General features: G+C 40.1%; 18 non-coding genes across 18 annotated transcripts; all 18 read right to left on the bottom strand.

Moving 5' to 3' along the window:
* Nucleotides 1-345: 345 nt before the first annotated feature.
* On the bottom strand, nucleotides 346-455 carry trnal-caa (transfer RNA leucine (anticodon CAA)). The gene is made up of 2 exons: nucleotides 418-455; nucleotides 346-391 (listed from the first exon to the last, which is right to left on the bottom strand). It is a non-coding gene; the product is annotated as a tRNA-Leu (tRNA).
* Nucleotides 456-675: 220 nt separating this feature from the next.
* On the bottom strand, nucleotides 676-785 carry trnal-caa (transfer RNA leucine (anticodon CAA)). The gene is made up of 2 exons: nucleotides 748-785; nucleotides 676-721 (listed from the first exon to the last, which is right to left on the bottom strand). It is a non-coding gene; the product is annotated as a tRNA-Leu (tRNA).
* A 1,117-nt stretch (nucleotides 786-1,902) lies between these two features.
* Nucleotides 1,903-2,012, bottom strand: trnal-caa (transfer RNA leucine (anticodon CAA)). The gene is made up of 2 exons: nucleotides 1,975-2,012; nucleotides 1,903-1,948 (listed from the first exon to the last, which is right to left on the bottom strand). It is a non-coding gene; the product is annotated as a tRNA-Leu (tRNA).
* A 220-nt stretch (nucleotides 2,013-2,232) lies between these two features.
* trnal-caa (transfer RNA leucine (anticodon CAA)) lies at nucleotides 2,233-2,342 on the bottom strand. Its single transcript has 2 exons — nucleotides 2,305-2,342; nucleotides 2,233-2,278 (listed from the first exon to the last, which is right to left on the bottom strand). It is a non-coding gene; the product is annotated as a tRNA-Leu (tRNA).
* A 220-nt stretch (nucleotides 2,343-2,562) lies between these two features.
* trnal-caa (transfer RNA leucine (anticodon CAA)) lies at nucleotides 2,563-2,672 on the bottom strand. The gene is made up of 2 exons: nucleotides 2,635-2,672; nucleotides 2,563-2,608 (listed from the first exon to the last, which is right to left on the bottom strand). It is a non-coding gene; the product is annotated as a tRNA-Leu (tRNA).
* Nucleotides 2,673-3,221: 549 nt separating this feature from the next.
* Nucleotides 3,222-3,331, bottom strand: trnal-caa (transfer RNA leucine (anticodon CAA)). Its single transcript has 2 exons — nucleotides 3,294-3,331; nucleotides 3,222-3,267 (listed from the first exon to the last, which is right to left on the bottom strand). It is a non-coding gene; the product is annotated as a tRNA-Leu (tRNA).
* Nucleotides 3,332-3,880: 549 nt separating this feature from the next.
* trnal-caa (transfer RNA leucine (anticodon CAA)) lies at nucleotides 3,881-3,990 on the bottom strand. Its single transcript has 2 exons — nucleotides 3,953-3,990; nucleotides 3,881-3,926 (listed from the first exon to the last, which is right to left on the bottom strand). It is a non-coding gene; the product is annotated as a tRNA-Leu (tRNA).
* Nucleotides 3,991-4,209: 219 nt separating this feature from the next.
* Nucleotides 4,210-4,319, bottom strand: trnal-caa (transfer RNA leucine (anticodon CAA)). Its single transcript has 2 exons — nucleotides 4,282-4,319; nucleotides 4,210-4,255 (listed from the first exon to the last, which is right to left on the bottom strand). It is a non-coding gene; the product is annotated as a tRNA-Leu (tRNA).
* Nucleotides 4,320-4,869: 550 nt separating this feature from the next.
* Nucleotides 4,870-4,979, bottom strand: trnal-caa (transfer RNA leucine (anticodon CAA)). Its single transcript has 2 exons — nucleotides 4,942-4,979; nucleotides 4,870-4,915 (listed from the first exon to the last, which is right to left on the bottom strand). It is a non-coding gene; the product is annotated as a tRNA-Leu (tRNA).
* A 685-nt stretch (nucleotides 4,980-5,664) lies between these two features.
* trnal-caa (transfer RNA leucine (anticodon CAA)) lies at nucleotides 5,665-5,774 on the bottom strand. The gene is made up of 2 exons: nucleotides 5,737-5,774; nucleotides 5,665-5,710 (listed from the first exon to the last, which is right to left on the bottom strand). It is a non-coding gene; the product is annotated as a tRNA-Leu (tRNA).
* An 879-nt stretch (nucleotides 5,775-6,653) lies between these two features.
* On the bottom strand, nucleotides 6,654-6,763 carry trnal-caa (transfer RNA leucine (anticodon CAA)). The gene is made up of 2 exons: nucleotides 6,726-6,763; nucleotides 6,654-6,699 (listed from the first exon to the last, which is right to left on the bottom strand). It is a non-coding gene; the product is annotated as a tRNA-Leu (tRNA).
* A 458-nt stretch (nucleotides 6,764-7,221) lies between these two features.
* Nucleotides 7,222-7,331, bottom strand: trnal-caa (transfer RNA leucine (anticodon CAA)). Its single transcript has 2 exons — nucleotides 7,294-7,331; nucleotides 7,222-7,267 (listed from the first exon to the last, which is right to left on the bottom strand). It is a non-coding gene; the product is annotated as a tRNA-Leu (tRNA).
* Nucleotides 7,332-7,550: 219 nt separating this feature from the next.
* Nucleotides 7,551-7,660, bottom strand: trnal-caa (transfer RNA leucine (anticodon CAA)). The gene is made up of 2 exons: nucleotides 7,623-7,660; nucleotides 7,551-7,596 (listed from the first exon to the last, which is right to left on the bottom strand). It is a non-coding gene; the product is annotated as a tRNA-Leu (tRNA).
* A 128-nt stretch (nucleotides 7,661-7,788) lies between these two features.
* Nucleotides 7,789-7,898, bottom strand: trnal-caa (transfer RNA leucine (anticodon CAA)). The gene is made up of 2 exons: nucleotides 7,861-7,898; nucleotides 7,789-7,834 (listed from the first exon to the last, which is right to left on the bottom strand). It is a non-coding gene; the product is annotated as a tRNA-Leu (tRNA).
* Nucleotides 7,899-10,240: 2,342 nt separating this feature from the next.
* On the bottom strand, nucleotides 10,241-10,350 carry trnal-caa (transfer RNA leucine (anticodon CAA)). Its single transcript has 2 exons — nucleotides 10,313-10,350; nucleotides 10,241-10,286 (listed from the first exon to the last, which is right to left on the bottom strand). It is a non-coding gene; the product is annotated as a tRNA-Leu (tRNA).
* Nucleotides 10,351-11,374: 1,024 nt separating this feature from the next.
* trnal-caa (transfer RNA leucine (anticodon CAA)) lies at nucleotides 11,375-11,484 on the bottom strand. The gene is made up of 2 exons: nucleotides 11,447-11,484; nucleotides 11,375-11,420 (listed from the first exon to the last, which is right to left on the bottom strand). It is a non-coding gene; the product is annotated as a tRNA-Leu (tRNA).
* A 128-nt stretch (nucleotides 11,485-11,612) lies between these two features.
* trnal-caa (transfer RNA leucine (anticodon CAA)) lies at nucleotides 11,613-11,722 on the bottom strand. Its single transcript has 2 exons — nucleotides 11,685-11,722; nucleotides 11,613-11,658 (listed from the first exon to the last, which is right to left on the bottom strand). It is a non-coding gene; the product is annotated as a tRNA-Leu (tRNA).
* Nucleotides 11,723-12,839: 1,117 nt separating this feature from the next.
* trnal-caa (transfer RNA leucine (anticodon CAA)) lies at nucleotides 12,840-12,949 on the bottom strand. Its single transcript has 2 exons — nucleotides 12,912-12,949; nucleotides 12,840-12,885 (listed from the first exon to the last, which is right to left on the bottom strand). It is a non-coding gene; the product is annotated as a tRNA-Leu (tRNA).
* Between the last annotated feature and the right edge of the window lie 12,206 nt (nucleotides 12,950-25,155).

The raw sequence follows: 25,155 nt of genomic DNA, 5'->3' as shown, positions 1-25,155 counted from the left end.
ATGATGTCACAGGAGTTTCTTTCTTTCTCTCATTTACTCATTATATAATGAGCTCTTGTGTTGAATGTTCCAGCAAAACTAGATTCATTTGTTGATGGAAAAACACTTGCCAGAAGTGGGATTTGAAACCACGCCTCTTTTGGGAAAACAGAAACCCCTACTTTTGGAAGTTTCATCAACTTGAGTCTGGCGCCTTAGACCGCTCGGCCATTCTGACTGGAGTTGAACCTTGTTCACTTATAATGTCACAAGAGTTTCTTTATTTCTCTCATTTACTCATTATATAATGAGCTATTGTGTTTGTAGTTCTATCAAAACTAGATTCATTTGTTGATTGAAAACACTTGTCAGAAGTGGGATTTGAACCCACGCCTCCTTTGGGAGACCAGAAATCCCAACTTTTGGAAGTTTTATCAACTTGAGTCTGGCGCCTTAGACCCCTCGGCCATTCTGACTGGTGGTATTTTTGCTTGTTAGAAATCAGACTTATTAATGATTAGGCAGTCAAAACTGAAGATTTCAAGAAAAGCAATAAACCTGAAATTACATTGTTGAAGCTTGTTCAATTATGATGTCACAGGAGTTTCTTTCTTTCTCTCATTTACTCACTATATAATGAGCTCTTGTGTTGAAAGTTCCAGCAAAACTACATTCATTTGTTGATGGAAAAATACTTGTCAGAAGTGGGATTAGAACCCACGCCTCCTTTGGGAGACCAGAAAACCCAACTTTTGGAAGTTTTATCAACTTGAGTCTGGCGCCTTAGACCGCTCGGCCATTCTGACTGGTGGTATTTTTGCTTGTTAGAAATCAGTCTTATTAATGATTAGGCAGTCAAAACTGAAGATTTCAAGAAAAGCAATAAACCTGAAATTACTTTGTTGAAGTATGTTCAATTATGATGTCACAGGAGTTTCTTTCTTTCTCTCATTTACTCACTATATAATGAGCTCTTGTGTTGAAAGTTCCAGCAAAACTACATTCATTTGTTGATGGAAAAACACTTGTCAGAAGTGGGATTTGAACCCACGCCTCCTTTGGGAGACCAGAAAACCCAACTTTTGGAAGTTTTATCAACTTGAGTCTGGCGCCTTAGACCGCTCCGCCATTCTGACTGCTGGTACTTTTGCTAGTTAGAAATCAGACTTATTAATGATTAGGCAGTCAAAACTGAAGATTTCAAGAAAAGCAATAAACCTGAAATTACATTGTTGAAGCTTGTTCAATTATGATGTCACAGGAGTTTCTTTCTTTCTCTCATTTACTCACTATGTAATGAGCTCTTGTGTTGAATGTTCCAGCAAAACTAGAATCATTTGTTGATTGAAAAACACTTGTCAGAAGTGGGATTAGAACCCACGCCTCCTTTGGGAGACCAGAAATCCCAACTTTTGGAAGTTTTATCAACTTGAGTCTGGCGCCTTAGACCCCTCGGCCATTCTGACTGGTCGTGTTTTTGCTTGTTAGAAATCAGACTTATAATGATTAGGCAGTCAAAACTGAAGATTTCAAGAAAAGCAATAAACCTGAAATTACATTGTCCAAGTATGTTCAATTATGATGTCACAGGAGTTTCTTTCTTTCTCTCATTTACTCATTATATAATGAGCTCTTGTGTTGAATGTTCCAGCAAAACTAGATTCATTTGTTGATGGAAAAACACTTGCCAGAAGTGGGATTTGAAACCACGCCTCTTTTGGGAAAACAGAAACCCCTACTTTTGGAAGTTTCATCAACTTGAGTCTGGCGCCTTAGACCGCTCGGCCATTCTGACTGGAGTTGAACCTTGTTCACTTATAATGTCACAAGAGTTTCTTTATTTCTCTCATTTACTCATTATATAATGAGCTATTGTGTTTGTAGTTCTATCAAAACTAGATTCATTTGTTGATTGAAAACACTTGTCAGAAGTGGGATTTGAACCCACGCCTCCTTTGGGAGACCAGAAATCCCAACTTTTGGAAGTTTTATCAACTTGAGTCTGGCGCCTTAGACCCCTCGGCCATTCTGACTGGTGGTATTTTTGCTTGTTAGAAATCAGACTTATTAATGATTAGGCAGTCAAAACTGAAGATTTCAAGAAAAGCAATAAACCTGAAATTACATTGTTGAAGCTTGTTCAATTATGATGTCACAGGAGTTTCTTTCTTTCTCTCATTTACTCACTATATAATGAGCTCTTGTGTTGAAAGTTCCAGCAAAACTACATTCATTTGTTGATGGAAAAATACTTGTCAGAAGTGGGATTAGAACCCACGCCTCCTTTGGGAGACCAGAAAACCCAACTTTTGGAAGTTTTATCAACTTGAGTCTGGCGCCTTAGACCGCTCGGCCATTCTGACTGGTGGTATTTTTGCTTGTTAGAAATCAGTCTTATTAATGATTAGGCAGTCAAAACTGAAGATTTCAAGAAAAGCAATAAACCTGAAATTACTTTGTTGAAGTATGTTCAATTATGATGTCACAGGAGTTTCTTTCTTTCTCTCATTTACTCACTATATAATGAGCTCTTGTGTTGAAAGTTCCAGCAAAACTACATTCATTTGTTGATGGAAAAACACTTGTCAGAAGTGGGATTTGAACCCACGCCTCCTTTGGGAGACCAGAAAACCCAACTTTTGGAAGTTTTATCAACTTGAGTCTGGCGCCTTAGACCGCTCGGCCATTCTGACTGCTGGTACTTTTGCTAGTTAGAAATCAGACTTATTAATGATTAGGCAGTCAAAACTGAAGATTTCAAGAAAAGCAATAAACCTGAAATTACATTGTCCAAGTATGTTCAATTATGATGTCACAGGAGTTTCTTTCTTTCTCTCATTTACTCACTATGTAATGAGCTCTTGTGTTGAATGTTCCAGCAAAACTAGAATCATTTGTTGATTGAAAAACACTTGTCAGAAGTGGGATTTGAACTCACGCCTCCTTTGGGAGACCAGAAAACCCAACTTTTGGAAGTTTTATCAACTTGAGTCTGGCGCCTTAGACCGCTCTGCCATTCTGACTGGTGGTATTTTTGCTTGTTAGAAATCAGACTTATTAATGATTAGGCAGTCAAAACTGAAGATTTCAAGAAAAGCAATAAACCTGAAATTACATTGTTGAAGCTTGTTCAATTATGATGTCACAGGAGTTTCTTTCTTTCTCTCATTTACTCACTATATAATGAGCTCTTGTGTTGAAAGTTCCAGCAAAACTAGATTCATTTGTTGATTGAAAACACTTGTCAGAAGTGGGATTTGAACCCACGCCTCCTTTGGGAGACCAGAAATCCCAACTTTTGGAAGTTTTATCAACTTGAGTCTGGCGCCTTAGACCGCTCGGCCATTCTGACTGGTGGTATTTTTGCTTGTTAGAAATCAGACTTATTAATGATTAGGCAGTCAAAACTGAAGATTTCAAGAAAAGCAATAAACCTGAAATTACATTGTTGAAGCTTGTTCAATTATGATGTCACAGGAGTTTCTTTCTTTCTCTCATTTACTCACTATGTAATGAGCTCTTGTGTTGAATGTTCCAGCAAAACTAGAATCATTTGTTGATTGAAAAACACTTGTCAGAAGTGGGATTTGAACTCACGCCTCCTTTGGGAGACCAGAAAACCCAACTTTTGGAAGTTTTATCAACTTGAGTCTGGCACCTTAGACCGCTCGGCCATTCTGACTGGTGGTATTTTTGTTTGTTAGAAATCAGACTTATTAATGATTAGGCAGTCAAAACTGAAGATTTCAAGAAAAGCAATAAACCTGAAATTACATTGTTGAAGCTTGTTCAATTATGATGTCACAGGAGTTTCTTTCTTTCTCTCATTTACTCACTATATAATGAGCTCTTGTGTTGAAAGTTCCAGCAAAACTAGATTCATTTGTTGATTGAAAACACTTGTCAGAAGTGGGATTTGAACTCACGCCTCCTTTGGGAGACCAGAAAACCCAACTTTTGGAAGTTTTATCAACTTGAGTCTGGCGCCTTAGACCACTCGGCCATTCTGACTGGTGGTATTTTTGCTTGTTAGAAATCAGACTTATTAATGATTAGGCAGTCAAAACTGAAGATTTCAAGAAAAGCAATAAACCTGAAATTACATTGTTGAAGCTTGTTCAATTATGATGTCACAGGAGTTTCTTTCTTTCTCTCATTTACTCACTATATAATGACCTCTTGTGTTGAAAGTTCCAGCAAAACTAGATTCATTTGTTGATTGAAAACACTTGTCAGAAGTGGGATTTGAACCCACGCCTCCTTTGGGAGACCAGAAATCCCAACTTTTGGAAGTTTTATCAACTTGAGTCTGGCGTCTTAGACCGCTCGGCCATTCTGACTGGTGGTATTTTTGCTTGTTAGAAATCAGACTTATTAATGATTAGGCAGTCAAAACTGAAGATTTCAAGAAAAGCAATAAACCTGAAATTACATTGTTGAAGCTTGTTCAATTATGATGTCACAGGAGTTTCTTTCTTTCTCTCATTTACTCACTATATAATGAGCTCTTGTGTTGAAAGTTCCAGCAAAACTACATTCATTTGTTGATGGAAAAATACTTGTCAGAAGTGGGATTACAACCCACGCCTCCTTTGGGAGACCAGAAAACCCAACTTTTGGAAGTTTTATCAACTTGAGTCTGGCGCCTTAGACCGCTCGGCCATTCTGACTGGTGGTATTTTTGCTTGTTAGAAATCAGTCTTATTAATGATTAGGCAGTCAAAACTGAAGATTTCAAGAAAAGCAATAAACCTGAAATTACTTTGTTGAAGTATGTTCAATTATGATGTCACAGGAGTTTCTTTCTTTCTCTCATTTACTCACTATATAATGAGCTCTTGTGTTGAAAGTTCCAGCAAAACTACATTCATTTGTTGATGGAAAAACACTTGTCAGAAGTGGGATTTGAACCCACGCCTCCTTTGGGAGACCAGAAAACCCAACTTTTGGAAGTTTTATCAACTTGAGTCTGGCGCCTTAGACCGCTCGGCCATTCTGACTGCTGGTACTTTTGCTAGTTAGAAATCAGACTTATTAATGATTAGGCAGTCAAAACTGAAGATTTCAAGAAAAGCAATAAACCTGAAATTACATTGTCCAAGTATGTTCAATTATGATGTCACAGGAGTTTCTTTCTTTCTCTCATTTACTCACTATGTAATGAGCTCTTGTGTTGAATGTTCCAGCAAAACTAGAATCATTTGTTGATTGAAAAACACTTGTCAGAAGTGGGATTTGAACTCACGCCTCCTTTGGGAGACCAGAAAACCCAAATTTTGGAAGTTTTATCAACTTGAGTCTGGCGCCTTAGACCGCTCTGCCATTCTGACTGGTGGTATTTTTGCTTGTTAGAAATCAGACTTATTAATGATTAGGCAGTCAAAACTGAAGATTTCAAGAAAAGCAATAAACCTGAAATTACATTAGGGAGTTTTTCCTTGCCACTGTCGCCTTTGGCTTGCTCACTGGGGGCTAGGACTCGGCACTTGTAAAGCTGCTTTGTGACAACAACTGTTGTAAAAAGCGCTATATAAATAAAATTTGATTGATTGATTGACATTGTTGAAGCTTGTTCAATTATGATGTCACAGGAGTTTCTTTCTTTCTCTCATTTACTCACTATATAATGAGCTCTTGTGTTGAAAGTTCCAGCAAAACTAGATTCATTTGTTGATTGAAAACACTTGTCAGAAGTGGGATTTGAACCCACGCCTCCTTTGGGAGACCAGAAATCCCAACTTTTGGAAGTTTTATCAACTTGAGTCTGGCGCCTTAGACCGCTCGGCCATTCTGACTGGTGGTATTTTTGCTTGTTAGAAATCAGACTTATTAATGATTAGGCAGTCAAAACTGAAGATTTCAAGAAAAGCAATAAACCTGAAATTACATTGTTGAAGCTTGTTCAATTATGATGTCACAGGAGTTTCTTTCTTTCTCTCATTTACTCACTATGTAATGAGCTCTTGTGTTGAATGTTCCAGCAAAACTAGAATCATTTGTTGATTGAAAAACACTTGTCAGAAGTGGGATTTGAACTCACGCCTCCTTTGGGAGACCAGAAAACCCAACTTTTGGAAGTTTTATCAACTTGAGTCTGGCGCCTTAGACCGCTCGGCCATTCTGACTGGTGGTATTTTTGCTTGTTAGAAATCAGACTTATTAATGATTAGGCAGTCAAAACTGAAGATTTCAAGAAAAGCAATAAACCTGAAATTACATTGTTGAAGCTTGTTCAATTATGATGTCACAGGAGTTTCTTTCTTTCTCTCATTTACTCACTATATAATGAGCTCTTGTGTTGAAAGTTCCAGCAAAACTACATTCATTTGTTGATGGAAAAACACTTGTCAGAAGTGGGATTACAACCCACGCCTCCTTTGGGAGACCAGAAAACCCAACTTTTGGAAGTTTTATCAACTTGAGTCTGGCACCTTAGACCGCTCGGCCATTCTGACTGGTGGTATTTTTGCTTGTTAGAAATCAGTCTTATTAATGATTAGGCAGTCAAAACTGAAGATTTCAAGAAAAGCAATAAACCTGAAATTACATTGTTGAAGCTTGTTCAATTATGATGTCACAGGAGTTTCTTTCTTTCTCTCATTTACTCACTATATAATGAGCTCTTGTGTTGAAAGTTCCAGCAAAACTAGATTCATTTGTTGATTGAAAACACTTGTCAGAAGTGGGATTTGAACCCACGCCTCCTTTGGGAGACCAGAAATCCCAACTTTTGGAAGTTTTATCAACTTGAGTCTGGCGCCTTAGACCGCTCGGCCATTCTGACTGGTGGTATTTTTGCTTGTTAGAAATCAGACTTATTAATGATTAGGCAGTCAAAACTGAAGATTTCAAGAAAAGCAATAAACCTGAAATTACATTGTTGAAGCTTGTTCAATTATGATGTCACAGGAGTTTCTTTCTTTCTCTCATTTACTCACTATATAATGAGCTCTTGTGTTGAATGTTCCAGCAAAACTAGATTCATTTGTTGATGGAAAAACACTTGCCAGAAGTGGGTTTTGAAACCACGCCTCTTTTGGGAAAACAGAAACCCCTACTTTTGGAAGTTTCATCAACTTGAGTCTGGCGCCTTAGACCGCTCGGCCATTCTGACTGGAGTTGAAACTTGTTCACTTATAATGTCACAAGAGTTTCTTTATTTCTCTCATTTACTCATTATATAATGAGCTATTGTGTTTGTAGTTCTATCAAAACTAGATTCATTTGTTGATTGAAAACACTTGTCAGAAGTGGGATTTGAACCCACGCCTCCTTTGGGAGACCAGAAATCCCAACTTTTGGAAGTTTTATCAACTTGAGTCTGGCGCCTTAGACCCCTCGGCCATTCTGACTGGTGGTATTTTTGCTTGTTAGAAATCAGACTTATTAATGATTAGGCAGTAAAAACTGAAGATTTCAAGAAAAGCAATAAACCTGAAATTACATTGTCGAAGTATGTTCAATTATGATGTCACAGGAGTTTCTTTCTTTCTCTCATTTACTCATTATATAATGAGCTCTTGTGTTGAAAGTTCCAGCAAAACTAGATTCATTTGTCGATTGAAAACACTTGTCAGAAGTGGGATTTGAACCCACGCCTCCTTTGAGAAACCAGAAATCCCAACTTTTGGAAGTTTTATTAACTTGAGTCTGGCGCCTTAGACCGCTCGGCCATTCTGACTGATGTTGAAGCTTGTTCACTTATAATGTCACAAGAGTTTCTTCATTTCTCTCATTTACTCATTATATAATGAGCTATTGTGTTTGTAGTTCTATCAAAACTAGATTCATTTGTCGATTGAAAACACTTGTCAGAAGTGGGATTTGAACCCACGCCTCCTTTGGGAGACCAGAAATCCCAACTTTTGGAAGTTTTATCAACTTGAGTCTGGCGCCTTAGACCGCTCGGCCATTCTGACTGGTGGTATTTTTGTTTGTTAGAAATCAGACTTATTAATGATTAGGCAGTCAAAACTGAATATTTCAAGAAAAGCAATAAACCTGAAATTACATTGTCGAAGTATGTTCAATTATGATGTCACAGGAGTTTCTTTCTTTCTCTCATTTACTCATTATATAATGAGCTCTTGTGTTGAAAGGTCCAGCAAAACTAGATTCATTTGTTGATTGAAAACACTTGTCAGAAGTGGGATTTGTACCCACGCCTCCTTTGAGAGACCAGAAATCCCTACTTGTGGAAGTTTTATTAACTTGAGTCTGGCGCCTTAGACCGCTCGGCCATTCTGACTGGAGTTGAACCTTGTTCACTTATAATGTCACAAGAGTTTCTTTATGTCTCTCATTTACTCATTATATAATGAGCTATTGTGTTTGTAGTTCTATCAAAACTAGATTCATTTGTTGATTGAAAACACTTGTCAGAAGTGGGATATGAACCCACGCCTCCTTTGGGAGACCAGAAATCCCAACTTTTGGAAGTTTTATCAACTTGAGTCTGGCGCCTTAGACCGCTCGGCCATTCTGACTGGTGGTATTTTTGCTTGTTAGAAATCAGACTTATTAATGATTAGGCAGTCAAAACTGAAGATTTCAAGAAAAGCAATAAACCTGAAATTACATTGTTGAAGCTTGTTCAATTATGATGTCACAGGAGTTTCTTCATTTCTCTCATTTACTTATTATATAATGAGCTATTGTGTTTGTAGTTCTATCAAAACTAGATTCATTTGTCGATTGAAAACACTTGTCAGAAGTGGGATTTGAACCCACGCCTCCTTTGAGAAACCAGAAATCCCAACTTTTGGAAGTTTTATCAACTTGAGTCTGGCGCCTTAGACCGCTCGGGCATTCTGACTTGTGGTATTTTTGCTTGTTAGAAATCAGACTTATTAATGATTAGGCAGTCAAAACGGAAGATTTCAAGAAAAGCAATAAACCTGAAATTACTTTGTTGAAGTATGTTCAATTATGATGTCACAGGAGTTTCTTTCTTTCTCTCATTTACTCATTATATAATGAGCTCTTGTGTTGAATGTTCAGGCAAAACTAGATTCATTGGTTGATGGAAAAACACTTGCCAGAAGTGGGATTTGAAACCACGCCTCTTTTGGGAAAACAGAAACCCCTACTTTTGGAAGTTTCATCAACTTGAGTCTGGCGCCTTAGACCGCTCGGCCATTCTGACTGGAGTTGAACCTTGTTCACTTATAATGTCACAAGAGTTTCTTTATTTCTCTCATTTACTCATTATATAATGAGCTATTGTGTTTGTAGTTCTATCAAAACTAGATTCATTTGTTGATTGAAAACACTTGTCAGAAGTGGGATTTGAACTCACGCCTCCTTTGGGAGACCAGAAAACCCAACTCTTGGAAGTTTTATCAACTTGAGTCTGGCGCCTTAGACCGCTCGGCCATTCTGACTGGTGGTATTTTTGCTTGTTAGACATCAGACTTATTAATGATTAGGCAGTAAAAACTGAAGATTTCAAGAAAAGCAATAAACCTGAAATTACATTGTCGAAGTATGTTCAATTATGATGTCACAGGAGTTTCTTTCTTTCTCTCATTTACTCATTATATAATGAGCTCTTGTGTTGAAAGGTCCAGCAAAACTAGATTCATTTGTTGATTGAAAACACTTGTCAGAAGTGGGATTTGAACCCACGCCTCCTTTGGGAGACCAGAAACCCCTACTTTTGGAAGTTTTATCAACTTGAGTCTGGCGCCTGAGACCGCTCAGCCATTCTGACTGGTGGTGTTCTTGCTTGTTAGAAATCAGACTTATTAATGATTAGGCAGTCAAAACTGAAGATTTCAAAAAAAGCAATAAACCTGAAATTACATTGTCGAAGTATGTTCAATTATGATGTCACAGGAGTTTCTTTCTTTCTCTCATTAACTCATTATATAATGAGCTCTTGTGTTGAAAGTTCCAGCAAAACTAGATTCATTTGTTGATTGAAAACACTTGTCAGAAGTGGGATTTGAACCCGCGCCTCCTTTGGGAGACCAGAAACCCCTACTTTTGGAAGTTTTATCAACTTGAGTCTGGTGCCTTAGATCGCTCAGCCATTCTGACTTGTGGTATTTTTGCTTGTTAGAAATCAGACTTATTAATGATTAGGCAGTCAAAACGGAAGATTTCAAGAAAAGCAATAAACCTGAAATTACTTTGTTGAAGTATGTTCAATTATGATGTCACAGGAGTTTCTTTCTTTCTCTCATTTACTCACTATATAATGAGCTCTTGTGTTGAAAGTTCCAGCAAAACTACATTCATTTGTTGATGGAAAAACACTTGTCAGAAGTGGGATTTGAACCCACGCCTCCTTTGGGAGACCAGAAAACCCAACTCTTGGAAGTTTTATCAAGTTGAGTCTGGCGCCTTAGACCGCTCGGCCATTCTGACTGGTGGTATTTTTGCTTGTTAGAAATCAGACTTATTAATGATTAGGCAGTAAAAACTGAAGATTTCAAGAAAAGCAATAAACCTGAAATTACATTGTCGAAGTATGTTCAATTATGATGTCACAGGAGTTTCTTTCTTTCTCTCATTTACTCATTATATAATGACCTCTTGTGTTGAAAGGTCCAGCAAAACTAGATTCATTTGTTGATTGAAAACACTTGTCAGAAGTGGGATTTGAACCCACGCCTCCTTTGAGAGACCAGAAATCCCAACTTTTGGAAGTTTTATTAACTTGAGTCTGGCGCCTTAGACGGCTCGGCCATTCTGACTGATGTTGAAGCTTGTTCACTTATAATGTCACAAGAGTTTCTTCATTTCTCTCATTTACTTATTATATAATGAGCTATTGTGTTTGTAGTTCTATCAAAACTAGATTCATTTGTCGATTGAAAACACTTGTCAGAAGTGGGATTTGAACCCACGCCTCCTTTGAGAAACCAGAAATCCCAACTTTTGGAAGTTTTATTAACTTGAGTCTGGCACTTTAGACCGCTCGGCCATTCTGATTGATGTTGAAGCTTGTTCACTTATAATGTCACAAGAGTTTCTTCATTTCTCTCATTTACTTATTATATAATGAGCTATTGTGTTTGTAGTTCTATCAAAACTAGATTCATTTGTCGATTGAAAACACTTGTCAGAAGTGGGATTTGAACCCACGCCTCCTTTGAGAAACCAGAAATCCCAACTTTTGGAAGTTTTATCAACTTGAGTCTGGCGCCTTAGACCGCTCGGGCATTCTGACTGGTGGTATTTTTGCTTGTTAGAAATCAGACTTATTAATGATTAGGCAGTAAAAACTGAAGATTTCAAGAAAAGCAATAAACCTGAAATTACATTGTCGAAGTATGTTCAATTATGATGTCACAGGAGTTTCTTTCTTTATCTCATTTACTCATTATATAATGAGCTCTTGTGTTGAAAGGTCCAGCAAAACTAGATTCATTTGTCGATTGAAAACACTTGTCAGAAGTGGGATTTGAACCCACGCCTCCTTTGAGAAACCAGAAATCCCAACTTTTGGAAGTTTTATTAACTTGAGTCTGGCGCCTTAGACCGCTCGGCCATTCTGACTGATGTTGAAGCTTGTTCACTTATAATGTCACAAGAGTTTCTTCATTTCTCTCATTTACTCATTATATAATGAGCTATTGTGTTTGTAGTTCTATCAAAACTAGATTCATTTGTCGATTGAAAACACTTGTCAGAAGTGGGATTTGAACCCACGCCTCCTTTGGGAGACCAGAAATCCCAACTTTTGGAAGTTTTATCAACTTGAGTCTGGCGCCTTAGACCGCTCGGCCATTCTGACTGGTGGTATTTTTGTTTGTTAGAAATCAAACTTATTAATGATTAGGCAGTCAAAACTGAAGATTTCAAGAAAAGCAATAAACCTGAAATTACATTGTCGAAGTATGTTCAATTATGATGCCACAGGAGTTTCTTTCTTTCTCTCATTTACTCATTATATAATGAGCTCTTGTGTTGAAAGGTCCAGCAAAACTAGAATCATTTGTTGATTGAAAAACACTTGTCAGAAGTGGGATTTGAACCTATGCCTCCTTTGGGAGACTGGAAATCCCTACTTTTGGAAGTTTTATTAACTTGAGTCTGGCGCTTTAGACCGCTCGGCCATTCTGACTGGTGGTATTTTTGCTTGTTAGAAATCAGACTTATTAATGATTAGGCAGTAAAAACTGAAGATTTCAAGAAAAGCAATAAACCTGAAATTACATTGTCGAAGTATGTTCAATTATGATGTCACAGGAGTTTCTTTCTTTCTCTCATTTACTCATTATATAATGAGCTCTTGTGTTGAAAGGTCCAGCAAAACTAGATTCATTTGTTGATTGAAAACACTTGTCAGAAGTGGGATTTGAACCCACACCACCTTTGAGAGACCAGAAATCCCAACTTTTGGAAGTTTTATAAACTTGAGTCTGGCGCCTTAGACCGCTCGGCCATTCTGACTGATGTTGAAGCTTGTTCACTTATAATGTCACAAGAGTTTCTTCATTTCTCTCATTTACTCATTATATAATGAGCTATTGTGTTTGTAGTTCTATCAAAACTAGATTCATTTGTCGATTGAAAACACTTGTCAGAAGTGGGATTTGAACCAACGCCTCCTTTGGGAGACCAGAAATCCCAACTTTTGGAAGATTTATCAACTTGAGTCTGGCTCCTTAGACCACTTGGCCATTCTGACTGGTAGACTTTTTGCTTGTTACAAATCAGACTTATTAATGATTAGGCAGTCAAAACTGAACATTTCAAGAAAAGCAATAAACCTGAATTTACATTGTCGAAGTATGTTCAATTATGGTGTCACAGGAGTTTCTTTCTTTCTCTCATTTACTCACAATATAATGAGCTCTTGTGTTGAAAGTTCCAGCAAAACTAGATTCATTTGTTGATTGAAAAACACTTGTCAGAAGTGGGATTTGAACCCACGCCTCCTTTGGCAGACCAGAAATCCCAAATTTTGGAAGTTTTATGAACTTGAGTCTGGCGCCTTAGACCGCTCGGCCATTCTGACTGGTGTTGAAGCTTGTTCACTTATAATGTCACAAGAGTTTCTTTATTTCTCTCATTTACTCATTATATAATGAGCTATTGTGTTTGTAGTTCTATTAAAACTAGATTAAAACTAAACATTTGTTGATTGAAAAACAATTGTCAAAGGTGGGATTTGAACCCACACCTCCTTATGTTTATCTTATTTATTCATTCTTTAATTTGATCTTCTGTTGATGATATTGGTTCAAACAGTACTACACTAATTTTGTTCTGGTTAGAAGTGGGATTTGATTCATATTTTTTGCCACACAGATAAGAAAGTATCAATCAGTCAATTATTCAACTAGTATCTGTAATGGTGGGTGAATGGAAAAGGACGACGCACAAAGTCCGACGTTACTTTTTATTACAGTGAATTAACACGTTAGACACATCGGCACATTAACGATAACACAAACAGGAACAGTAACACACAGAGTCACAAAAGGGAAAAGTGGATTTGGGATAAACATTGGGACAGACACAAACACTGGCAGACACAGGAACATATTACTCATTATCAGGAGGACTGCCTAGGGGGAAAACCCTCCCTGGCATGCAGGCACTGCAGTGGGCGGTCCTCCTTCCACTGATCAGACCCTCCAGAAAGTTGCGATGTTGCGATTTGCAACTTCAACGCAACTTCAAGCAAACCCCGCGAATTCAGGGCGGTGTTGCAACTTCAGCCAATCACCGCAACTTTCCCGCAAATTTGACCAATCACTGATGTCGTCTTGATGTGATGTCGACAAACTCCCGCCTTACTTCCGTATATACGTTCAAGAGGAGCAGACTGAAAGCAGACTGAAAGCAGCATGAGCGACGAAAATAACGGCAAAAAGATCGGGAAAAGCAGTATCGGTACACTACATGAAAGCGGGGATAAACTTTTTTTTCGCGGGCCAGATCCGGCCCGCGAATTGATTATCTATGTCCTCCTGGATGATATTTAATTACTATTAGAACCGGCCCACAGGCCACAGCTGCCCGATGGTGTTTTCCAAGCACAAACACTACATTCCCCACAATGCAACGGTAGCCCGTGAAGTCACTGCAGCGCACTCAAGCGGCGAGGGTCAGCGCGGTGAAGATGACGTAATCGCAGTGGCTCCGCCCGTGCGCGAGGGCGTCGCACGCTGTCGATTCGCAAGGTTGTGCACCTCTCGAATTTTGTAACTGCGCGCACCAGTTAAACTTAATTAAGTTACATATTTATACATATAGTCGAAATGATTCATTCAGTGATTGCTTGAAGTGTTTAAACCATGGGTTTTATAAGAAGCATAATACCCATAAATAAATAAATCAGGGTTGCCATCGATCTCGATATAATACTTAATTTGTGTCCATTTTACAGGCCGCCCGGTAACAACTTACGTTTGCTAAACCCCCCCGTCAACAATTAACGTTTGCCACCCCCTCCAGGTTCAAATCTCACTCCAAGCGATCTTGAAAATTTGGCAACCCTGAATAAATAGGTAAATAGATCATTAAAATGGACTACTAAATAGAGGAAACCATACAACATTTACTCCCTATTGCAATGTACTCACAAAAAAGCAAAAACACACCGCAACTTCCATCGCAATTTTTTTGAAAAACACCCGCAACATCAAACATTTTAGCCCTCAACAATCACAAAAAAGGCCCACGAAATCCTGGTGGGACTGACTGATGGAGTGATTCCTCTACCGAGTACACCAGATGCCCCGGCAGCCCTCTCGGTGGGCGCGCGACCAATCACCTGGGAAGCCGTCGGAGGACGAGGCGCAGGGTATGCCTGCCGCCGTTCCGTCTCCTCTCTCCGGACTCCACCTAGGGGACCCCCACTTCCCCTGAGAGGTCACTCCACTGACCGTGTCCCATGTGCCGGTTCCATCTCCATCTTCCATCTCCTCCTCCTCAGGGCCGCCCGAACTCCACCTCATTGGCTACTCCGGTGTGTTGCACCGGAGCAGTCCATTGGGCTGCCCTCGGGGCAGGAAAGAGGCATGCCCTCCTTTAAACGCCTCTTTTCCCTCACGGCCTCCCCAGAGTAATCCATTGGAGTTGAGTTCTCCCTCTCCCTTGCAGTGTAGGACGCGCCCTCTGAGTACTCGGATGGAGGAGGGCTTGGTTCCTCTCCATAGTACTCTGGAGGGACTGAGCACTCAGACAGAGGGGGGCTTAAGTCCTCCTCCTCATACTCCGTGGGGGCAGAGCACATGGATGGAGGGGGGCTATCGTCATCCCCGCAGTACTCTGTAGGAGCATAGCACATGGATGGAGGGGGGCTAGCATCATCCCCATAGTACTCCATGGGAACAGAGCACATGGATGGAGGGGGGCTCGGGTCTCACTCTCTCTCTCAGTCCCTTTTTCTCTCTAAGAGAAACGTTTGTGCTGTAGGCTACTGGACAATTCGGCCTGTGCCTTTACAAGCGTTTCTCTTCATTCATTGTTTCTACAAGTCTCTTCAGACTTCCTGCTTTCCTCCTGTACAGACGCTTTTCTGTCAGCTCTGCTTGTCCTTTCATTTATTTGAGTTATATCTACAAGTTCAAGTTATTTTTACAAGTTAAAAGGATCCATTACTCGTTACTTCACTTGGTAAGCTTTTTTACATTCATCTATAAAGGATTATTTAGCATTTTTTACATTCCGACAGTCCGACACTGCGAGTGAACTGTTTTTTGCGCCTCATCCTTGTGAGTGGTTTTTGTGCACTGTTTTTATCAGCAGCTGATATTGTTTTCAGCTGTGAAATACCTGCCAGAACTTATTGGGTGTTATTTTTGCACTTTGGATTTTTAACTTGGATATTTGAGCCTTGTGCCCGGTGCTTTTGCGATTATGGCTCATGCTTCCACATCATCTATTTGCTCTGAGTGTATCAAACTGTCTCAGAGGGTTGCAGAACTTCAGGAAAGAATCCATACCTTACATTCTATAAGGGAGGAGGAAGAATATCTGGACTCGATTCTTGCCACACAAACCACTGACAAAACCGTCCCTGTGACTGGCAAAGAAAGAGACGTTTCTCTCCATTGTCGCTGGGATGTACTGGGGGCAAAGCCTAAGCTCATCTTGGCCTCAACTCCTAATCCTGTTAACAACAACAATGATAAGGGCTGGACTCTTGTTCGGGGGAAGGAACGTAGCAGAAACCAGCACAGCAGCGACGGCAAGCAGCAATCTTCAAAACAGAACATTCTTCTCGATAACAGATATGAAGCTCTTGCCTCAACTGAAGTAGCAGAAACTGAGCAGTCTCATCACAACATACTGCCTCCCTCTCCAGGACATCAAGGACATCAAACGCACCCCAATCAGCATCAGAGATCCGACTCCAGTCTGGCTGCTAAGCTTGCAAATAACTCTGGCCATTCGCGGACCAACCACCAGGCTGCCAACTGTGTTAGCCAGCAACATGCTAACAAGCATGCTAAGAGGGTTAGCCATCGGGATGCTAACCATGTTGGCCATCGGAGTGGTAACCATGTTGGCCATCGGGGTGGTAACCATGTTGGCCATCGGGGTGGTAACCATGTTGGCCATCGGGGTGGTAACCATGCTGGCCATCGGGGTGGTAACCATGCTGGCCATCGGGGTGGTAACCATGTTGGCCATCGGGATGCTAACCATGTTAGCCGCCGAGGCATTAACGGTGAAAGAAGACGAGGAACACCGCCACAGCCCAAAACGCTGCTAATTGGGGACTCAGTCATCAGAGATGTATGGAGCAACAGTATTAAGGCCTTTTGCTTTCCTCGTGTTACTGTCTGTGAAGTGATACCCATGATTCCACACATATTGCATGACCATCCAGCTACGGAAAGACTGATTGTACATGTCGGCTCTAGCGATGTTTACTAACAACAGTCTGAGATACTGAAACAGGATTTTAACCATCTGCTCGACATTCTGGAGTTTTCCCGGTGTGAAGTGTTCATTTCTGGACCGATACCAACTGCACGTCGAGGCAGTGGTCACTTTACCAGACTGCTGGCTCTAAACAGCTGGCTCACTACAGCCTGTGCACATCGGAAGGTAAACTTCATTGACAATTTCAACATGTTTTGGAGGCGTCCTGAGCTTTTTAAACCTGATCAGCTTCACCCTAACAGAGCTGGGACTCAAATGCTTGTGGATAATCTAATGTATGGAATCACTCACATGCGGAATCTGCACCCAACCGCCAGCGGTAACGTCAGTAATGTCAGTCAAAGGAGCCCACCATCTCCTGTCAGAGAATCTGTCCACAGTCTCAGAGGTAAACTCCAGGAGATTGAAGAGGTTCTGCAACACTACAGTCTGTTGTCTTGCAGGAACTCACCCACTTCTCCTGCACACTCAGTGAATTCTCAGGTCTGACACACTGGAACCCATGCTCCTAGGCAGTGCTACATTCCAGTTATTTTAAATAGCCGGTGGCATGGCTCTCAGAATCGAAATAAAAATGTAATCAGAAGAAAACATAAGGGTACAAAACATTGTAACAAACAAAATTTGATCCCAGTGAAATGCACAAGTGATGTAAGCGATGCTGATCAAACACATCAAGTCTTCAAAGTCTCCTTACTAAACGTCCGCTCACTCACAAACAAGTCTTTTATAATAGCTAAATTAATTGAAGATTACTGTCTGGACTTTCTTTTTCTAACAGAGACTTGGCTTGATAGCAATGGAGCAATAGTGCTAAATGAAGCTTCACCTCCCAACTTTAACTATTTGAATGTCTCCAGGGTAAATAAGAGAGGTGGTGGTGTTGCATGTTTTTACCATAAAGCATTCCGATGTAAGCAGATCTCATTAGGGGAACATCCTACGTTTGAATATCTGGCAGTACAACTCAACAGTACTTATTCAGTTATTTTGATTGTTATCTATCATCCTCCCAGACTACATGCAGATTTTCTTGAAGATTTTGAAGAAATGCTTTCAAGGATTTTAATTGATTTTGATTATGTTTTAATTGCTGGGGATTTTAATATTCACATGGATATATCCACAAATCCAATCACTTCAGAATTCATGAGGATGCTTAACTCTTTTGATCTCATACAGCATGTATCAGGCCCAACTCATAAGCATGGCCACATTTTAGATTTGGTCATTTCTAAACGTATAGAGGTTAATAATACTGAAATTACTGATGTTGCAATCTCTGACCATTTTGGTGTATTTTTCAACATGTCATTATCTACTAGAACACTGAGTGAAAAGCGCACAATAACCAAGCGTTATCTCAGTGCTGGCAGTGCCGTGGCCTTCACAGACATGATACAGTCCCTCCCTCCCCTCTCAGAAAATGGGAATGAGCTAGTTGAAACATTCACACACAGAGTTAGGAACTGTATTGATGCTGTGGCACCAAAGGTAACTAAAATAATCTCTGGTAAAATTAAGATGCCCTGGAGAAACACTCCATCTATTGTAAAATTTAGGCAAGATTGTAGGCAGGCTGAGAGACGTTGGCGAAAGTCAAAATTGCAAGTACATTTTGATATTTATAAAACAACATTGCAGAATTACAACAGTGAAGTGAAATCAGCAAGGAAAAACTATTTCTCTACCTTAATCAATTCATCCAATAATAACTCAGCTGTCTTGTTCAGAAGCATAGATCAGCTAGTAAACCCCACCTCCTGTGGCTTCCCTGAGACTGTTTCAGTTGAAAAATGTGAGGAGTTTGCTATATTTTTTAGGGACAAGATTACTAGTATAAGGCAGAACATAGCAACAAGCACTAATAGACCATCAACCCTTATATCAGTTACTCAGCCTAACTTTATTATGTCTTATTTCCAAGAAGTTGACATGGTAACACTACTTGATGTGATTTCATCACTAAAATCCTCTACTTGTGAACTGGACCCTTTACCAACAAGCTTTTTCAAGCAGGTTCTGAGCTCATTAGCAAATGAAGTTCTAACGATTGTTAATCAGTCTCTGCAATTGGGTGAATTCCCTAAAATTTTTAAAACTGCAATGGTTAAACCACTATTAAAGAACAGAAATCTTGATCCCACAATTCTTAATAATTATCGACCTATATCTAACCTTTCCTTTCTTAGCAAAATCATTGAAAAAGTAGTGTCAATCCAGTTGAATGACTATGTCAAAGTAAATCAAATAAATGACACTTTTCAATCTGGTTTCAGAGCTTTCCACAGCACTGAAACAGCCCTAGTTAAGGTAGTAAATGACTTGAGATTGAATAAGGATGCAGGCAAACTCTCAGTCCTTTTTCTGCTAGATTTAAGCGCCGCTTTTGACACCGTTGATCATGAAATACTTCTTGATCGACTACAGAGCTGGGTAGGCCTTAGTGGCTTAGTCTTAGACTGGTTTAGATCGTACCTAACTGGGCGTGATTACTATGTAGCATTAGGTACCTCTTCCTCCACACATCAAAAAATAACTTGTGGCGTCCCCCAAGGATCAATTCTTGGGCCGTTACTATTCAACCTATATATGCTTCCATTACCACACATCATTAATAAACATGGTATTAGTTATCATCAATATGCAGATGACACTCAACTTTATATTTCGCTAGAACCTAAAGCCCTAAAATCAATTTGCTCACTGTTTGACTGCATAGATGATATACAGACATGGATGTCTGACAATTTTCTGCAGTTAAATAAACAGAAGACAGAGGTTCTTGTTCTTGGCAGTGATTCACAAAGGAATGATGTCCAGACTTATTTAAATCAAATGAATCTGAAAGCCAGACAATGTGTTAAGAACCTGGGTGTCACCTTTGATAATGAGCTCAGCTTCAAATCACACATCATGACTACATGCAAGACAGCTTACTTTCATCTTCGAAACATCGCTAAGGTCCGAGATATGCTCTCTCCTGCTGACAGTGAAAAACTTGTCCATGCATTTATCACATCAAGGCTAGATTATTGTAACACTGTTCTATCTGCTCTTCCAAAGAGCTCTATTTCGCACCTACAGCGAGTTCAGAACGCGGCTGCAAGGGTTCTGACCCGCAGGAGGTAGAGAGATCATATTACACCTGCACTCCACTCACTGCACTGGTTACCTGTCAGCTTTAGAATAGATTTTAAGGTTCTAGTCATGGTTTTTAAATGTCTTCATGGTCTTGCCCCTCTTTACCTAAGTGAAATGATGGTTAGATATGTTCCAGTCAGGTCTCTCAGGTCTTCAAACAGTAATCTACTGGTGATTCCTAAAAGCCGATTAAAGATTGGCGAGGGTGCTTTTAGCCACTATGGCCCAAAGCTCTGGAATTCTCTTCCTGAAGAGCTCAGAGGCATTTCATCCCTGCATAGTTTTAAGAACAGTCTCAAAACATTCCTGTTTAGATCCGCTTTTAGTTAAGAAACTCTATCTTAATAGTTTTATCTTATTTACTTTACTTTTTATTATCTTACTTACTTCACTTTTTACTTTTTATGTTATTTTAATATTTTTATCTTTAATTTCTTTTAACATTTTCTTCTTTTTGTCTTTGTCTTATCTCCTTTTAATGTTTCTTTTTTTATACTGTAAAGCACTTTGAGTTACATGTATGTATGAAAGGTGCTATACAAATAAAGATTATTATTATTATTATTATTATTATCCCTGTAGTACTCCGTGGGGGCAGAGTACATGGACGGGGAGTAGCTGGCTCCACAGACTGTCTCCTCCTCTCCTGAGTTCTCACTCCCAAACTCACCTTCAGGAGAGGTCACGTCCACCATCCCCACATATACCATCAACGGGTCTTCAGGGGGGTGTGGAGATGTCTTCGTGGGCAACTCCTGCCTGCCAGCTGCCAGGGGAGAGGAGTCTCTCGTTGGGGAGCGGAATCCCGCTTGCCAAACCTTCTGGGCAGCCTGGCGATAATGCTCCACTCTTGACTCCTCTGTGGCCTCCCGTGCATACTGCAGCAGGGCCGCACACACAGGGTCCTGCTCCAGCTCCGCAACCGTCGCAGGAGCATCACGGCAACACACAGGGGAAGAGGGGTGATGGTGTCGACTCGCCCTCTTCCCCTTCTTGGTATGAGAACCTGGTATCTTCAACGTTTTGGCTCATCTTTCTGTAACGGTGGGTGTGTGGAGAAGGACGAGGCACGAAGCCCGACGCAATCACAGTCGTTACTTTTAATTACAGTGAATTTGCGCAGATAGCTCACATAGAACAAACACACTAACGTGCGAGACAAAGACGAGCACGGGACACTGCGTGAACGCACATTACATAGACAACCCACATAAGGTCCGAATGAACGGTGTGTCAGGTCTAGTTACAAGGAGTTGATTTGGTGAAGATTGATGCATTTACCTACTTAGCGTCGAGGGTACAGAGTAATGGAGGAAGTGAAAGAGAGGTAAAGAAGAGAGTGCAGGCAGGGTGGTGTGGATGGCATAAAGTGTCTGGGGTGATCTGTGATAGAAGGGTGTTGGCTAGAATGAAAGGAAAGATTTATAGGGCAGTAGTGAGACCTGCTATGTTGTATGGACTGGAGACAGTGACACTGACAAAGAGACAGGTGAGGGAGATGGAGGTGTCTGAGATGAAGATGTTGAGATTCTCATTTGGAGTGACGAGGAAGGATAGGATCAGAAATGAGTTTATTAGAGGATCAGCACATGTAGCATGTTTTGGAGATAAAGTTAGAGAAGCAAGATTGAGATGGTTTGGACATCATTTGTACAGAGGAGGGAGGAGAGGTATATTGGTAGGAGGGTCTTCCAGGCAAGAGGAGGAGAGGTAGACCTAAGAGGAGGTTTATGGATGCAGTGGTAGAGGATATGAGAGTGGCTGGTGTGTCAGTAGAGGACACTCAGGACAGGGCCAGATGGAGGAGTTTGATCCGCTGTGACGACCCCTAAACAGGAATTGCCGAAAGAAGAAGTAGAAGATTGAATTATGTTTGTTTCCTATATATCTTTAATTTCTTTTAATGTTTATCTCTGCTTCCTTTTAATGTTTTTTATTTATTCTGTAAAGAACTTTGAGTTGCATGTATGAAAGGTCCTATACAAATAAAGATTATTATTTACAATGATTATTATTAAGCACACATACACTCATACACACACACACACACACACACACACACAAATCCAACAGAAACCAAAACCCTGCAAATCAGGGCGCAGTTTAGAATGTGTAGTACCCAAAGTGTGCGATATGCAGTACAGTGTGTAAGTTCACTTCTGTGTTGATCAAACTGTATTCTGCCTTAATTAAAGCTGTGTAATATTACTGTAATGGCTCAATATTAGTGCTCTGAAAGCACCTTTTGTAACCTTAAGGTTCCACTGTCCCACCCTGTCTGAATGTGTTATTCAGGGCACTATGGGCAATTGTAAGGAATGCCACCTGATCTCCACTTAACCAGCCTCACCTGACGCTCATCACCACACCCCCCTGTATCTCTACTTAAACGCCCACATTCCACTTCCTAATCGTGAAGTATTGCCGACTCATGCTGCGTACCAATCCTTTCTATTTCCCGTCTGCTCTCCCGTGTTCTGACCCACGCTAACGTCCCCGACCTTGCCTCCTGCCTAGTCCCTCTGTACCTCCTGACTTCTGCTCCCCCGTTATGACCCTGGACCATCCTGACCCCGTCAAGAGAACGCTGTTGCTACTGATCCTAGTGCTAACGATACACCTGCCTGTTTCTGTACCAGTGTTTCATTTCAATAAAAGCGGTATTCTTCTGCATTTGGATCTCTCTCTGCCTGATCAATACGTTACAGCAATTACTGTTGCCCCAGCCGAAAGAGCAACAGAGAGTTTTGTGCAGGTTGTTGTTTCCTCTCAACACTGAAGGTCAGACCAGTGCATATGCACTGGACTTACAATGGTGTCCAGTATCTCCCAGGACTACTCAGAGAGAGCATGTTTATAATGATATGCTAGAAGTCTTTTTCTTTGTGAAGGTTCCTGGGTGCCAACCCTGGACTAATGCAGGCAGGGTGCCGAGGCAGTGCGTTCACACACTGCTTCTGTGTGAAAAACATTGTGGTCAGTGAAGCTGTAGAAACACTAGTGTTGGTGTTGCATTACATAAGTGAGCGCTTTTGGGAAACTAAACGTTAAAATTCTTCAAGGTGACTAAATTAAACAAGTGTCTGAAGTTATGTTTTCAGATTTGTTGAAATTTATGAATATCAATAATAAAAGTAAATATACTAATTTACACATTTGTGTATTTACCAGACATGTGAACAAGTCACTAAGTTGCAAGTAACAAGTAAGTCTCAAGTCTTCAAATTCAAGTTTTGAGTCAAGTCCCAAGTCAATACAAGTCTTAAACTTCAAGTCCTAGTCACGTCACCAGATGTGATTTCAATATTTAACACAATTGATGCAGTTGATTAGTAGTATATTAAGTTAGTCAGACTAACTAACATTAAGCGTTTGAATGTTTCGGTTCGCTTGAGTGAGATGTCGTCGCAATTGTCGTCATCACCTGACATCAGCACTCCATCTCTTATCCTAACTCCACATGTCTTGCATGTCGCAGTTCTTATTTTATTCACAACAGCATAATCTTTATAATTGAACATGATCATTTTTGGGAGCATGTTGCTTGTCCTCTCCGCACAAATTCAACGCTGCTGCCCCCTCTCCCCCGATCGGCTACAGAACTTCACCTGTAGTTTACGGATAAACTGAGCTGAACAGTTCACATTTTACAGCACCATTTAATACAAAATTATCCAGTTATGTGATTCTATATTACTTATTTATTATGTTAAAATAAGAATTTCAAGTCTTTTCAAGTCTTAAGGCTTAAGTCCGATTCCAAGTCCAAGTCAGTAAAGGTAAGTCTAAGTCAAGTCGCAAGTCTTCAGTGATGTTGTCGAGTCAAGTCACAAGTCATCAGTTTAGTGACTCGAGTCGGACTCGAGTCCAAGTCATGTGACTCGAGTCCACACGTCTGGTATTTTCATCCACTAAAACATATTGCAGTGTGATGCACATAGGTTGCATAATGGTAAGCACAGGTTGCAAAATTGAAACTCAAGTATTTTTTTGCCAACCTGAGTTAACCATGTCCACCATAGTCCGAACATTAATGGTTAATTGCTTTATTCATTTCATATGTTAACAGTATGACTCAAAACAGATCTGTAAAAAGGTGTTTACATGAATTTCCTAAAACACTTGTAGGCTTAGTGCTGTATATTGTAATATTTTGTGATGGTATGTTCTTTTGTAGAATAGACTGTCACCTGGGGGGGGGGGACGGCACACGTCTATCTTGAACCCACACCAAGAGACCCTCATTGTTGACATGGTCCATCAGAACAATACAATCACACTGCAAGAAATACAGCAAAAAATCATTGACAACTATGTCAACTGTGAAGTCAATAGCATCAGCCTTTCCACCACTGATTGTGTCCTAAAACGCAACAGAATGTGGATGAAGCAACTGTACAGAGTACCCTTTGACCACAACTCAGAAAGGGTGAATGCACTGTATGCGATTCTGTTGTAATGTATTTCTTTGTTTATAAATTTATATATAATTTTACACAGTACATAGTTACTCATTTTTGCTAAACAAGAGTTTTGTTTTGAAACAGCACCTTCCTTGATGAATGAATGAATGAATGAATGAATGAATGAATGAATGTTCAATTTATATAGCGCCTTTCAAGATACCCAAGGTCGCTATACAATTTTAACACAGGTACAACTCTTACACAACCAATCACACACCGGTGAGATTGTTTTGGTTTTGTATTTAATGACTTTTCAGTGTTGTTTTTCATTTTGACTGACTCAAGGCCTGATTTGACAACATTGTTTGGCTTTGAGCGCTACTTGAACTTTTTTGAGGCAATAGTCTGCAGGAAGAGTCAGACGTTTTGTGAATATAGTGTGTGAATTGGTTTTTGTGTTGGAATGGATGCATGGTTTCAGGAAATGTGTCTTGGCAATTGAGAATAACTGTAATGCCTTACCTGGTGCAGTCCCCAGGGAGCTGTGGTTTCTGTTAGAGAGTGCAGTCTGTGTTAGCTGCTGCTTCTCATTGGTGTGTGTGTGTGTGTGTGTGTGTGTGTGTGTGTGTGTGTGTGTGTGTGTGTGTGTGTGTGTGTGTGTGTGTGTGTGTGTGTGTGTGTGTGTGTGTGTGTGTGTGTGCGTGTGTTTGTGACTATGTGTGTATGACATGATTGTAAAAGATGATTTCTGCCTGTTAAGCATCCTTGGGTT

Source organism: Brachyhypopomus gauderio, unplaced genomic scaffold (genome assembly GCF_052324685.1).
Source record: "Brachyhypopomus gauderio isolate BG-103 unplaced genomic scaffold, BGAUD_0.2 sc173, whole genome shotgun sequence".
Taxonomy (NCBI): Eukaryota; Metazoa; Chordata; class Actinopteri; order Gymnotiformes; family Hypopomidae; genus Brachyhypopomus; species Brachyhypopomus gauderio.
This window is presented reverse-complemented; position numbering and strand designations above follow the sequence as displayed.